The sequence below is a fragment of the Nicotiana tabacum genome, chromosome 3 (genome assembly GCF_000715075.1).
Source record: "Nicotiana tabacum cultivar K326 chromosome 3, ASM71507v2, whole genome shotgun sequence".
Lineage (NCBI taxonomy): Eukaryota > Viridiplantae > Streptophyta > Magnoliopsida > Solanales > Solanaceae > Nicotiana > Nicotiana tabacum.
The window spans coordinates 114,949,561-114,965,169 of NC_134082.1; the positions used below are offsets into that span (position 1 = coordinate 114,949,561).

The following is a 15,609-nucleotide window of genomic DNA, read 5'->3' on the forward strand; positions in this document are numbered from 1 at the left end:
ACCGATTTGGTATGGTTGCGTCGTTATTTTGTCTTTTTCTCTCATCTCACCCTTCACTATTATTAAATTATTTTATTTTATCATTTCCCCTACCTTTTTATATAATAAATTTACCCCGTATCATAATTTATCTTTATAATATTACAAATGTATTCTTCATATTGCTAGTGCATGATATCATGAAACAATGACAAACGATACAATCTATCCAAATATTGTATTCATCAAACGATACAGTATAATACAATACAATACGATACGATACATTATGAAACGATGTGCAACAACCATCCTAAAAATTCTAACTTACTCAAAATGAAGTGTCTTATTTCCATGAATATAGCTAACAACCCTCTATTATTACAGTCTCCACGTCCAGAATGAGTTGGTGGGAATATAAATGAGTGATATTCTCAAAAGGACATTTGAAAATTGAGATATTATTGCTTTCTCTTTTCGTCACAACTACGATTGTACCCAAGTAAAAGTATTTCACCGAATTACTACTATTCACCAACAAGGGCTGTGGTGGAGTGGTAAGTACTTATTCATCCTTAATTAGAGGTCTCGAGTTCGAGCTTGGGGTATGGAATCGCCTTTGTTAGGGAGCGCTTTATCCCTTAATGTAGGACTTTCCGGCGCGAATCCGGACTAGTGTCGGGCCCCAATGTGAGTACTGGATACCGGATGAGAAATCAAAAAAAAATTACCACTACCAGAAAATGAGCCTATTGCAACAGTTTTTTAGTAACGGTTATAGAACCGTTGCTATAGAACACATATAGCAACAATTACTACCATTCCCGTAGAATGTGGATGATATCAGCGCACTTTTGATATAAAATCGTTACCATTGAAATTAAACCATTGCCATAGCACTTTTTAACCGGACGGTTTAGAACGAAATTTTGGGAAAACTGATAACGGAACGGTTTTTGTTCTCCTCATCGGATTCCCTCCTAAATGTTGTTAAACCCGCCAAATAAAAATAATTTCTGTTTTTTTAATTAATTAGAAAAATAAAAATATAAAAGTCTCTAATTTAATTACTCCATATCCTATTAGCAGCCGTCGATATCTCCAAAGTCCCAAACCCCAAAATCGCCTTTGACGCGTCTCCACCCCATTTCCGACCAAAATCTCCACCGTCTTTCAGCCATAAAACTTCCACCAAAGCACCATGGAAAAGACCACCTTCTTCCCCTGTTAAACCAATATCGATTGCTCGAAGAAAACCCATATTTCAATCTCTCTGTTAGAGACAACGAAATTGCATAAAAACCTTTTTGGCGATATCCGACTGCTCGAAGGATAAATTGCTGAAATTTGTTGGCGTCTGAAACTCCAAGGAAACAAAGAAACTAACATCATTCCAAGACTTAGGATTTGAGCGGGTGAAATCACAGGTACTTTCTTTCTCTCAAGTTTTTTCGCCTACTTTTAAGGGGTTCTCTTTAATTTTTGTCAAATAAGGGTACAAATGGGTATTCTCTAAATCTCAAAGCCTAAGTTTTGCTATATTCAGTAAATCTCCTCCATTTCACTAATTTAATTGCTTCTTTATTTCACTATTTCTTCCTAGTATTATTCCCTATTTGTTGTTTCCCCTTTTGGATTTGTGGCCCTCTTTTTAATTTCATCGATATGTATAGATTTCATGGGGTTTGTTGTTTTGTGTAAGGAATACATGTAAATTTATTTAATATTTGTGATTTTGGGTGCATTTTTTGGGGCATTTTTATTAGTTTTCTTTTGCGCCCCATTCTTTGATTTTTTTCTGGTGACAAAATGCTTCAAGTTTGAAGCTCAAAGTGGTTGTTGTTCTGTAGCACGATAGGTACATGAGATACAGAAAAACATATTTAACGTGCAAGTGTCAATGACGCTTGTAACAACTTGTGGAAAATAGAGCATGTGCTTGTGAATCTTAGCTTTAAAAACCTTGAAATAGTGATGGACTTGGACAGCAAACAAAAGGGATAACTTTTGATGTGTGTTTTCTAAAAACTGCTGATACTGCATTAGATCTGTTGTTTCACCATAAAGAGACTTGAACTTGAAAGAATGTATATCTAGGCAACACTGTATTCAATATTAATATTACTTTTTTGCAGAAATAAATCCCAACTTTTTAGTAGTGTAATTTTGTGAAATAAAAGAAAAAGATTCAGAAGCTTGAATATTTTAACAGAATCTTCATTCTTATCTAGAAACTTTCTTTTCTTCATTGCAAAAATCTGCTTCAAGATTTAACTTTTCTCCAATCTGAAGCTTTTACTATAACCAAGATTTAACTCTTCTATTTTTAGGTGACTGTTTATTCTTTTCTTTAACAATTTCCTCGAGTTTGGGGTTTTAAGAATCCCTTTCTCCTGCTTTTTAAGAAGCTGTTGGGACTGGTGAGTTTAAAAAGTCCTTTCTTTTTGTAATTGTATTAGTTTCTTGAGACCTATAATGTTAAAGATTTAATCTTTTGTTTGTTTTTCCTCTTTCAGATTAATAAAGAAAGAAACTTTTTTTTTCTTTATTGTTAAGTTCTGAAGTAAAATTGGTTTAGAAGGAAGAAAAATGAGGTCTTTTGATATTTTGTCACAGTGATGAATCATTGACTAGTCTAGGCACCAAGTAGCAAGGATTACTTGACTTGAAGTTGTAAATGTGTGTAATTTATGCCATCACAAGCTTGACTTATTTCTGCATAAAATAACTCCTGAATGTGTCTCTGTTATTAGGTACATTCCGACCCATATCAGGTTTAAGAGAAAACAAATGATGCCTTGCTATTTGTATTCCTTACATTCATGTAATATAGCTAATATACAGTAACAGCCATAGAAATGTATCAGAAATGTAATATAGCTAATCACAGTAACATCTTAATCAGCGAGTATAGAAGATCAGCATATTATTACAGTACTATTCTATAACAATAGTTTGTATTTAGCATGATTTTTTTTTTAAAAAAGTTGAACTTTGTATATATAAATACACAGAATTGAATTACAACCTTAGTGATTAAACAATAATACAACTTAGGGTTGTTGGTTGTTGCAATTTTTTCCTTCTTCTTACTCATTCCCTTCAATTGAAATCCACATTTTTTTGAACTATGCTTTATTTTCTAGACTGAGATTACCAGCCTGAGATTACTCTGTTTCCCCTTTGATTGTCATATCTGTATGGAGAATTCAATTTTTGGTGGATGATATTGGTGGAAATTATTTATCAAATCTCATCTACGAATAAGATAAGAAGGATGAGTTGTATTCAGGTCATCCCCTTTAACTCCTTGAGCTCATCCCCTTTAAGCTTTGGCCAAAGTCAAATTAGTATGTACCTTGGTTTATTGAGTTAATTGTGTTAATTTACTTTTGTCGTATAAGATTTTCATGGATAATATAGATAAAATTTGGATGCATCTTCTAAGATGGACGGATGAGTATATCCGTGGAGTGAATGATTTCCTTGATAAAGCATTTGAACGAGCTTCCCAAGGAAATGAAATATTATGTCCTTGCAAAAAATGCATTAATCGCTATTGGCATTATAGAAATGTGGCGGAGGATCACTTGATTGTTAATGGCTTTGTTGATGGTTACACCGAATGGGTTTTCCATGGTGAAGGGTTTTCCTCTAGAATTACACCTCGTCAAAGCAATAATGATGAAGGTTCTAACATGCGTGATAATATTGGTGGATTACTTCATGATACATTCAAAAATGTAGAAGGCGAGCCGGTACAACAAGAAGGGATGAGAGAGCTCTATCTGAAGATGCTAAGAGATTTTTTAAATTATTAGAGGAAGGGAAACAAGAATTATATCCAAGGCATGAAAACTTCAATAAACTGAGTTTCACCATCCGGTTGTACTTGTTTAAGTCTTTGCATGAGTTGAGTAATGTAGCCTTTTCAGACTTGTTAGAGTTGTTAAAAGAGGCATTTCCCTTTGCTAAGCTGCCAGAGTCTTTCAACAAGGCTAAAAATATGATATAAGATTTGGGTCTTCATTATGATAAAATACATGCATGCCCTAATGATTGCTTGCTATTTTGGAATGACAATGCAAAGGTCGATAATTGCTCTATGTGGGTCTTCTAGATGGAAAAGTTCTAATCGTGCTTTGACTAATGCAAACTCTAAAGTTCCTGCAAAGGTTTTAAGGTACTTTCCCTTGATGCCTAGGCTTCAGAGGATATTCATGTGTCCTGAAACAGCTATTGCAATGAGATGGCACGCTAATGAACGACCTAATGATGGGAATTTGAGGCATCCTGCTGATGGAGAAGCTTGGAAGGATTTTGATTCTCTTCATCCCGACTTCTCCAAAGATCCACGTAATGTTAGGTTGGATCTTTCAAGTGATGGTTTCAACCCGTTTCAAACCATGAGCATTTCTCATAGCACATGACCTGTCATGTTAATGAACTACAATTTATCACCATGGATTTGCATGAAGCCAGAATATATCATGTTGTCAATGATCATTCCAGGTCCTTCATCTCCAAGAAATGATATAGATGTGTACTTACAACCACTTATTGCAGAATTGAAGGAACTATGGGAAACTGTGATAGAAACATATGGTGTTGAGACAAAGCAAATATTTCAAATACGTGCAGCCTTGTTGTGGACAGTTAGTGATTTTCCAGCATTAGCTATGCTTTCAGGATGGAGCACCAAGGGGAGGTTGTTATGCCCCACTTGTAATTATGACACATGCTCTCTATATCTCAAACACAGTCATAAGTGTGTTATATGGGCCATCAAAGATTTTTGCCTCATGATCATCCTTTGCGGAAAGATAAGAAGTCATTTGATGGTAAGGAGGAACATAGACTTGCTTGAGTTCAACAATGTTTTTGGAAAGGGAAAAAAGAAAAGACCTCGGGATAACAAGTGTCTGTGGAAAAAAAGATCTATTTTTTTGAATTGCCATATTGGGCGCATAACAAGTTGAGGCACAATCTTGATATGATACACATCGAGAAAAATATATGTGACAGTTTGCTTGGGACTTTATTTGAAATGGAAAAAAAGTCAAAGGATCATGTATATGCTCGCTATGACTTACAAGAAATGGGAATACGAAATGAGTTACAACTAAGAGAAGATGATGATGGAACAGTGAGTTTGGCTCAAGCTTGTGTCACGACCCGGATTTTCTACCCTCGGGAGTCGTGATGGCGCCTATTAATGTGAGCTAGGCAAATCAATTATTGAACCATCTACCTTTTTACCAATCTTATTATCTTTAACAATTACGAAGAAATAACATTTAAACGACGGAATATTACATAAGCGGAAGAAAACAATAAGACATCTGGACATGAATATCTATTGCAACTGTTTGAGTCTCGACTACCCAGAAATGGTGCCACAGTTTCACAGACGGTCTAAGAATTCTACAAATAAAGGTCTGAAAGAATTAAATATAACACTGTCTCTAGAAATACATGTAGAAACAGGAATGTAGATAGAAGGAGATGCCAAGGCCAACGAACGCCTGTAGGGCTACATCGGGTCGCCTGATGAACGAGATTCAGCAATCTCACTGCAGTCCGAAGTCTAAAATACTGGGGTTTACACAAAAGAGTGCAGAGTGTAGTATCAGCAGAACCGACCTCATGTGCTAGTAAGTGCCCAGCCTAACCTCGACGAAGTAGTGACGAGGCTAGGACATACTACCAAATAAACTTGTGCATTTCAAATATATATAGCGGAAAAGAAATACGAAAATAAACAAGTAAAGATGGGAGGGGGAAACATGCTTCGGGGAATAACAGGTAAAAACAGAATATCAAGAGAACTATAAAAGAATCAAAATCCAACCACTAACAAGAATAGGGAAAACAAAGGCAGATTTTACTTTCTTTTCACATCTTGTTGCAGGCGTGCAACCCGATACCATTTTCTGTATCTCGTGGCAGGCGTGCCAACCGCTCCCATTTCATTATATCTCGTGGCAGGCGTGCCACCCGCTCCCATTTCATTTATCTCGTGGTTGGCATACCACCCGCTCCCATTTTATTATATCTTGTGGTAGGCGTATCACCCGCTCCCATTTCATTATATCTTGTGGTAGGCGTACCACCCGCTCCCATTTCATTATATCATGTAGTAGGCGTACCACCCGCTCCCATTTTATTATATCTTGTTGTAGGCGTACCACCCGCTCCCATGTACAAGCCAACAATAATCACAAGGAATCCCGGCAAGGAAACAATAATTTCAACAAACAATATCCTGGTAAGGGAGAAACAGCTATAACCAAACTTGTTACAACATCTAACTACCTCAGCTATAACAAAACTCGTTAGAACATCTAACTACCTCAGCTATAACCAAACTTGTTACAACACCTAACTACCTCAGCTATAACCAAATTTGTTACAATACCTAACTACCTCAGCTATAACTAAGCTTGTTACCACACCTAACACAAAGAATCATCAACCTAAACATCCGTAGTATCAATTAAGAACACAATGCAATGGAACCACAACTCAACAATAGTTCGGCAAGGGGGCAACATAATGATCTCTTCTCTTTCTCACTTTTACTTCATAATTCACTTCACAACTGGAGCCAATGCTCCTCAATGTTCATAGGTCACAATTCTTTCCACAACTTTACACAACAAATAGAAATCTTCACCAAGACATGAATAATACAACGAAGTCATGAAAATCACAATATAAGACCCACGGTCATGCTTGACACCAATGTATAGATACTCATCACCATGCCTATACGTCGTACTCAACAAGAGGCAAATAGAAAATAGGACACAACTCCTAATCCCTCAAGCTAAGGTTAGACCAAACACTTACCTCGAACTTCCACGACCAACTCAATCCTCAAACACCGCCTTTCCTTTCGAATTCGGCTCCAAATCAATTGTATCTAGACATAATCGACTTAATAACATCAATAAATTCTAAACAATCCAATTCCAAAACTTAATTATAGCTTTCTAATCATTCTTCCCAAAAATTGACCCCGGGCCCGCTTGGTCAAAATACGAGGTTCGGACCAAAACCCGATCATCCATTCACTAACGAGTCCAAATATATAATTTGTTTTGAAATCTGACCCCAAAACGAGGTCAAATTTCCAAATAATCAAAAAACCCAAACTCTACCCAAATCCCTAATTTTCTACCCTTAATCACACGTTTTAAGCCTAGAAATCTAGTGGGTGTTGATAAAAATGGAAGAAAATGAGCTTAGGATTACATACCTATGAAGCTATGGTGAAGTTCTTCTTCAAAAATTGCCCAAGAGGTGCGGAAAAGATGAAGTTTGTGAAATATAATGAAAATCCCGTATGGCATTCTATTTTTGAAACTTAAAATAACTTGGCGAAATTGGTCATCACGTTCGCGATGAGTTAGGTCTGACTGACCTTCACGTTCGTGGAAGATGGCTCGCGTTTGCGGAGCTTTGGCTCCTCAAGCCTATGCGTTCGTGGGCCAGTGGCCCCATTCGCAATGCACAAAATGGTGACCCCTCCCCCGGCCTTAACCTTACGTGTTTGTGAGTGCATGGACGCGTTCGCGAAGGGTATTCCCCCCCTCAGCCTCGCGTTCATGTCTCAAGCTTCGCATTCACGAAGAAGAAATCTGGCACCTGGGAAATTTGCCTTACGCGTTCGCGAGAGGGACCACGTGAACGCGAAGAGTTAAATCCCTGGGCACTGAACATTAGAAATCTGCAATTGTTTGAGTTCAAAAACCTTCCGAAACACACCTGAGCCCTCAGGGCTCAAAACCAAACATACGTACTAACTCAATAACATCATACGAACTTATCCGTGCGATCAAATTGCCAAAATAACCTCAATAACAATGAATTAAACCTCAAAATCAATGAAATATTTCAAAACTTCTTAAAGCATCAAACTTTGCATTTACGGTCCGAATCACGTCAAACGGACCCTCCGGGACCGTCAAATCATGGGTCCGTCAAACTTGGGACCTCGGAATTCGATTCCGGGCATATGCCCAAGTCCCATATTTTCCTACGGACCCTCCGGGACCGTCAAATCATGGGTCCGGGTCCTTTTACCTAAAATGTTGATCGAAGTCAAATTTATTCATTTTATAGTCAAAATTTATCATTTTTATAGATTTTCACATATAAGCTTTCCGGCTACGCGCCCTGACTACGCACACAAATCGAGGTAAGGCTAAATGAGGTTTTCAAGGCCTCAGAAACACATAATTCAATTTAAAAGCAAGTGATGACCTTTTGGGTCATCACATTCTCCACCTCTAAAACAAACGTTCGTCCTCAAACGGACATAAGAAGGAAGTACTTGAGTCAGGGAAAAGATGGGATAACGGCTCCGCATATCGGACTCGGACTCCCAGGTCGATGCCTCAAGAGGCTGACCTCTCCACTGAACACGATTAGAATGAAAACTTTTCGATACCTGCCGGTCTAGAATAGCTACCGGCTCCTCCTCATAAGACAAGTCCTTGTCCAACGGGACAGTGCTGAAATCTAACACGTGGGATGGATCGCCGTGATATTTTAGAAGCATGGACACATGAAACATTAGATATACGGCTGATAAGCTCGGCAGCAATGCAAGTCTATAAGCCACATCTCCCACTCGATTAAAAATCTCAAACGGGCCAATGAACCTAGGGATAAGCTTGCCCTTCTTCCCAAATCTCATCACGCCCTTTATAGGCGACACTCAAAGCAATACCCGCTCACCGACCATGAAAGCCAAATCTCGAACCCTGCGGTCAGCATAACTCTTTTGCTTGGACCGAGCTATACGAAGCCTATTATGATAATCCTGACCTTGTCCAAGGCATCTTGAACTAGATCCGTACCTAATAACTGAGCCTCTCCCAGCTCAAATCATCATCCAACCGGAGACCGACACCGCCTACCATATAAAACCTCATAAGGAGCCATCTGGATACTCGACTGGTAGCTGTTGTTGTAGGCAAACTCTGCTAAAGGCAAAAACTGATCCCACGAGCCTCCAAAGTCAATGACACAAGCTTGGAGCATATCCTCCAAAATCTGAATAGTCCGCTCGGACTGCCGGTCCGTCTGAGGATGAAATACTGTGCTTAACTCAACCCGCGTGCCCAACTCTCGCTGAACCGCTCTCCTAAAACGTGAGGTAAACTGCGTACCTCGGTCCGAAATGATAGACTCGGGCACACCATGAAGACGAACAATCTCCCGGATATAGATCTTAGCCAACCTCTCAGAAGAATAGGATACTGCCATAGGAATGAAATGCACTGACTTGGTCAGCCTATCAACAATAACCCACACTGCATCAAACTTCCTTTAAGTCCGTGGGAGTCCAACGACGAAGTCCATAGTGATCCACTCCACTTCCACTCAGGAATCTCAATCTTCTGGAACAAACCACCAGGCCTCTGATGCTCATACTTAACCTGCTAACAATTCAAACACCGAGCCACAAATGCTACGATATCCTTCTTCATTCTCTGCCACCAATAATGCTGCCGCAAATCTTGATACATCTTTGCGGCGCTCGGATGAATAGAGTATTGGGAGTTATGGGCCTCCTCTAAAATCAACTCTCGGAGTCCATCCACATTAGGCACACAAACTCGACTTGCAATCTCAAATTTCCATCATTACCTAAGGTAACCTGCTTGGCACCTCCGTGCTGCACCGTGTATCTGAGGACACACAAATGGGGTTCATCATACTGCCGATCACAGATACGCTCCAATAAAGAAGAACGAGCAACCACACAAGCTAACACCCGACTGGGCTCAGAAACATCCAACCTCATGAACTAATTGGCCAAAGCATAAACATCCAAAGCAAGCGATCTCTGACTGACCGGAATATAAGCAAGACTGCCCATACTGGCTGACTTCCTACTCAAAGCATCAGCCACCACATTGGCCTTTCCCGGGTGATATAAGATAGTGATATCATAATCTTTCAACAACTCCAACCACCTCCTCTGCCTCAAATTCAACTCCTTTTGCTTGAAAAAATACTGAAGACTCTTGTGATCCGTGAACACCTCACATGCCATGCCATACAGATAATGCCTCCAAATCTTCAACACATGAACAATAACAATGGCTGCCAACTCCAAATCATGAACCGGATAGTTCTTCTCATGAATCTTCAACTGTCGTAAAGCATAGGCAATGACCTTGCCATCCTGCATCAATACTGCACCAAGCCCAATACGAGACGCATTACACTAAACTCTATAAGGCCCTGAACCTGTGGGCAAAACCAACATCGGTGCCATAGTCAGAGATGTCTTAAGCTTCTGAAAGCTCGTCTCACACTCGTCCGACCATCTGGACTGGGCACCCTTCTGGGTTAACCTGGTCATCCGGGCTGCAATAGATGAAAACCCCTCCACGAACCGACGATAGTAGCTTGCCAATCCTAAGAAACTTCGAATCTTTGTAGCTGATGCTGGTCTAGGCCAGTTCTTGACTGCCTCAATCTTTTTCGGATCAACCTGAATATGCTCTGCTGATTAAACATGACCCAGGAATGCAACTGAACTCAACCAAAACTCACACTTCGAGAACTTAGCATATAACTGACTATCCCTCAGAGTTTGAAGACCCACTCTGAGATGCTGCTCGTGCTCCTCCTGGCTGCAGGAATATATCAAAATATCATCAATAAAGACTATCACGAACAAATCCAAATAAGGCCTGAATACTCAGTTCATTAAATCCATAAAAATTGCTGGGGCATTTGTCAACCCGAATGACATAACAAAGAACTCATAATGCCCGTACCGAGTGCGGAAAGCTGTCTTAGGGACATTAGATGCCCTAATCCTCAACTGATGGTAGCCAGATCTCAAATCAATCTTTGAAAATACCTTGGCACTCTGAAGCTAATCAAATAAATCATCAATCCTCGGTAATGGATACTTATTCTTGATTGTAACCTTGTTTATCTGTCGGTAATCAATACACATTCTCATCGATCCATCCTTCTTTTTAACAAAAAACACTGGCGCACCCCAAGGTGTGACACTCGGCCTAACAGAACCCTTTTCAAGCAAGTCCTGCAACTGCTCATTCAACTCTTTCAACTCAGGCGGGGCCATACGATACATCGGAATAGAAATGGGCTGAGTGCCTAGAGCCAAATCAATGCAAAAATCAATATCTCTGTCGGGTGGCATACCCGACAAGTCTGAAGGGAATACCTCAGAAAACTCACGAACGATGGGCACAAAATCAATAGAAGGAACCTCAGCACTAGAATCACGAATGTATGCTAAATAGGCCAAGCACCCCTTCTCGACCATACGCCAAGCCTTCACATAATAGATAACACTACAGGTAGATTGACCAGGAGTCCCTTTCCACTCTAAACTAGGCAAACCCGATAAAGCTAAGGTTACAGTCTTGGCATGACAGTCCAAGATAGCATGGTAAGGTGATAACTAGTCCATCCCCAATATAACATCGAAATCGACCATGTCTAGAATCAACAAATCTACACGAGTCTCAAGACCCCCAATCACAACTATACAAGAGCAATGGACTCGACCTAACACAATAGAATCACCCACCGGTGTGGACACATAAATAGGAACACTCAATGAATCACTAGGCATGACCATATACGGTGCAAAATAAAACCGAAGCTTCCCTGCCACAAACCAGAACAGTACCTGCACCTCCACCTCTAATACCTTTACCTCTACCTCTAATACCTCTACCTCCACCCCTAATACCTCTACCTCCACCCCTAATACCTCTACCTCTACCTCCAGCTAACTGAGCGGGCTGGACGAGTCCCTCAATGAACCTCCTCACTCTCTCTCACAGTGGAAAGTATGATAAGAGCATGACGGGCCAAGTCGATGAATCTAATCTCGTACTGAGTAACAGTCATAGAACCCTGCTGGAGATGCTCAAACTGCCTCTGATAGACCTCTTTCTGAGTGATGTAGAGAAACTCCTCCAGAAATAGCTGCGTGGACTGTTCTCAAGTCAAAACTGATGACCTAACTGGTATAGCCAATCAATAATCCCTCCAACAGATCTTGGCGGATCCAGACAAGCAAAAAGTAGCAAAATTCAACCCCATTGGTCTCCACCATGTTCCTGAGAACCTCATGATAGCTGCCTAGATAATCTTGGGGATTCTCAAAAGATGCACCGCTGAAAGTAGTGAAGAGCTTGATGAAACTTATCCAACCTCCACAAAGCCTCCGAAGACGTAGCTGATCTATCACCGGTCTGTGCTACTGCTCGGCTGAAAAAGCGGTACATGACCTCGTCGTTCGCGAAATGACAAGAGTAGAGGTTTTAATTTAGCATTGAGAGATCAAAATTGCACAACAGGAAAGAATAGATGCAAAGTTTTTCCTAACCATGTAGCCTTTGGGATAAATACAAACGTCTCCGTACCGATCCCCCAGACTCTACTAAGCTTGTTTGTGAACTCTGAGACCCATGTAACCTAGAGCTCTGATACCAACTTGTCACGACCCGGATTTCCCACCCTCAGGAGTCGTGATGGCGTCTAGTAATGTGAGCTAGGCAAGCCAATTATTGAACCATCTACCTTTTTACCAATCTAATTCTCTTTAACAATTACGAAGAAATAACATTTAAACGATGGAATATAATATAAGCGGAAGAAAACAATAAGCCATCTGAACATGAATATCTATTACAACTGTTTGAGTCTCGATTATCCAAAACTGGTGTCATGTGACGATCCGGCCAGTCGTCTCATGAGTTACTGCTTCGTTTCCCCCATTTAAGCTTCTTTATACTTCGTTATCCGTGTTTTTGTGGTATCAGGTTGGTCGGATCGAGTCCGGAATGAGTTTGGTGAAGTTTGAGATACTTAGTCTCTTTTAAGAAGGCTTAAGTTGGAGAAGTCAACCGGATGTTGTCTTATATGTTAGAAAGCTCGGAAGTGAGTTCCGATGGTTCGGTTAGCTTCGGGAGGTAATTTGTGACTTAGGAGCGCGATCGGAATGGGTTTTGGAGTTGTAGAGAAGATTTAGGCTTAAATTAGCGAAGTTGATATTTTGGCGATTTTCGGTTGATAGGCGAGATTTTGATATAGGGGTCAGAATTGAATTTCGAGAGTGACAATAGCTTCGTTGAGTCATTTGGGATGTGTGAGCAAAATTTCAGGTCAATCGGACGAGATTTGATAGACTTTTTGATCAAAAACATAATTTAAGAGTTCTTGTAGTTTTTAGGCTTGAATCCTATGTTAAATTAGTGATTTGATGTTGTCGTGAGCATTCCGAAGTTTTGAACAAGTTTGAACGATGTCATGGGATGTGTTGGTACAATTGGTTTGAAGTTCCGGGGGGTTCCGGGTAGGTTCCGAGATGTTTTAGGATGAAAATCATAGCTGTAGAAGGTCCAGAAGGGTTGCAGGCCTCGGAACCCACCAGCGCGGTCCGCACAAAATGAAGTGCGGCTGCGGTAGGTGCTGTTGATAACTGCGATTTCTGCACGTTTTTTATACCCATTCTTACCTGAGCTTTGTGCATTTATTGCCATATAATAGTCCCAAAATGCTTACAAATGACACTTGATTGCAGGTTTGAGCGACAAGATGACAAATACTAAAGATCAGCTAAAAAAGGAGTGAAATCTGCCAAGTGTCAAGAGACAACTGAAAGGGGGGATAAAAAGGGCATGTGCGGTCCGCACTGTTCTGTCACGCGGCCACGCAGGAGAGTTCAGAAGCTGGGCATATCCAAGTTCAACCTGCGCGGACCGCACTGTTTTGCCACGCGGCCGCACAGGAAAGTTTAGAGGCCATGATATTTTTAAGATAAGCTGCGCGGTCCGCGCCCAGTTCCAACGCGGTCCGCGTCCCTTTTTGTGCGGTCCGTGCCTAAGAGAATCAGAGAAGCAATCACTCGAGACAAAAGCCCATGCGACCGCGCACCTAATCAGTGCGGTCCGCGTGGATGAAGTTCATGCGGCCGCACGTCACTTTTGTGCGGTCCGCGCCCCCCAGTACCAGATGCAAGTAATGAAGACCCAGATCCCTACGCGGCCGCGCGTCATTTGTGCGCGGTCTGCGCCAAACCCTCAGGGGTATTTTTGTCCGGTTTTTCCTGTGTAGTATAAATAGAACATTTTACTTTTTAGCAGGAGTTTTTGAAAGGCGGTCGAGAGCAGAGAGCAGCTAAACTCGTGTTACCCTATTATCAGCCTATTTTGGGCCATTTCTTCTAGTTTTAAAGTGGAATCAAGTAGATTAACATTGTAGTTAACTATTATGTCAATTTCATCTATTATTTCTTTGATTTTTGTTACTACTATGTCTAGCTAAACCCATTAGCTAGGGTTGTGGCTCAACCCTAGTGTGGGAAATTGATGGGTGTGATTGTTTAGTGTATGAATGATGTTGGGTGTTTGCTATTTGGATTAATCTTAAGTTTTCACTAAGATTTGGTGGTTGCAAACACTAAGTCTAGCTTAGTGGGTCTTGACTCTTCTTGAGAAAGAGAGTCTATGACCTCAAGATTAACTCCAACAAGGAATCGGGATGGACCCATGAGAATGGTAGTCCCAATTAACGGGTTAAACCTCGATAGAGTAATTACCCAACTTGAACCATAAGTTGCTTGGGCAAATTAGCCTACCCAATTGGTCTCGAGAGAGTCAATTGGGCAAAATCACTCTCTCTACCGAGAGGTGTGAGAGTGGGTGTAAAAAGTGCAACGGTTATAGCATAAGCCCCATATTCGTCATTCTTGCATTAGGAATTTCTACCCGTTAGTGGACCACCTAGGTAAATGCTGCATCCCTAGTGCTTTTATCTATCTTGCATACAATTTAGAATCATAATTTTAGCATAACCTAGTTTTACAACTGTAGTTGATAAATTGTAGCTCTTAAACAAAAGAAAACCAAAAATGTTAGAAGATCAATTATGAGCTAAAACACTATCCTAGACCATACAAATACTCGACTCCAATTTGAAGTTCCCTGTGTAAAATTGACCCCGATATCACTATTGGGTAAAAGTATTAGCGCCCACTCATCCTTAGGTTGAGTCTGCTGCGATCACTTTTTGGCGCCGTTGCCGGGGAACTTTACGGTGTTGACTATCTGTGTAGCTAGTATTGTGTTTTGCTTCTCTTTCCTTCTTATTTACTAATTTTGTGTGTTGATCAATCAGGTACCATGACTCTTAATGCAAATGACCCTCTCGGCAATGTGATAGCGGGGAAGGAGGTAGAAGATCTAGAACAAGATGAGGTCTTACCTCAACTTCCACGGAGAGGCCGGAATGTCAATATAAATGCAAATGAGAATAACAACATTCCAGACCCTCCTCCGCAACCGCCGAGAGTGGCTCCCAGAGTTCTACCAAATCAAGGATACGCCAGTGCTATTGTTCCTCCCCAAATCCGGGCGGGGAACTTTCAAATCACAAATGTTATGCTGACCTTGCTCGAGCAACGAGGTTATTTCACGGGTGCCTCCGATCAAAATGCCTACAAGCACTTGAAGGGGTTCGTGGATACTTGTTGGGGTAGCAAGCAGACAAACGTGTCCGAGGATGCGTTGAGATTGAGGCTTTTCCCGTTCTCTCTTCGGGGTAAAGCATTGGATTGGT

At 40.7% G+C, this 15,609-nt stretch overlaps 1 protein-coding gene across 8 annotated transcripts in view; it reads left to right on the plus strand.

Annotated features, from left to right (window-relative positions):
- The first annotated feature begins 1,001 nt into the window (after nt 1–1,001).
- The window catches only part of LOC107785794 (uncharacterized), a 34,510-nt gene continuing 19,902 nt past the window's right edge, over nt 1,002–15,609 (plus strand). For 2 of the 8 annotated variants that reach the window (XR_012707734.1, XR_012707735.1), the window contains exon 1: nt 1,026–1,406. The gene's annotated coding sequence lies outside the window, so the exon portion shown is untranslated. Of the gene's footprint in view, nt 1,407–2,309; nt 2,400–15,609 lie in introns of all 8 variants that reach the window. The other 6 variants (XM_075249803.1, XM_075249802.1, XM_075249806.1 and 3 more) reach the window with 6 other exon arrangements.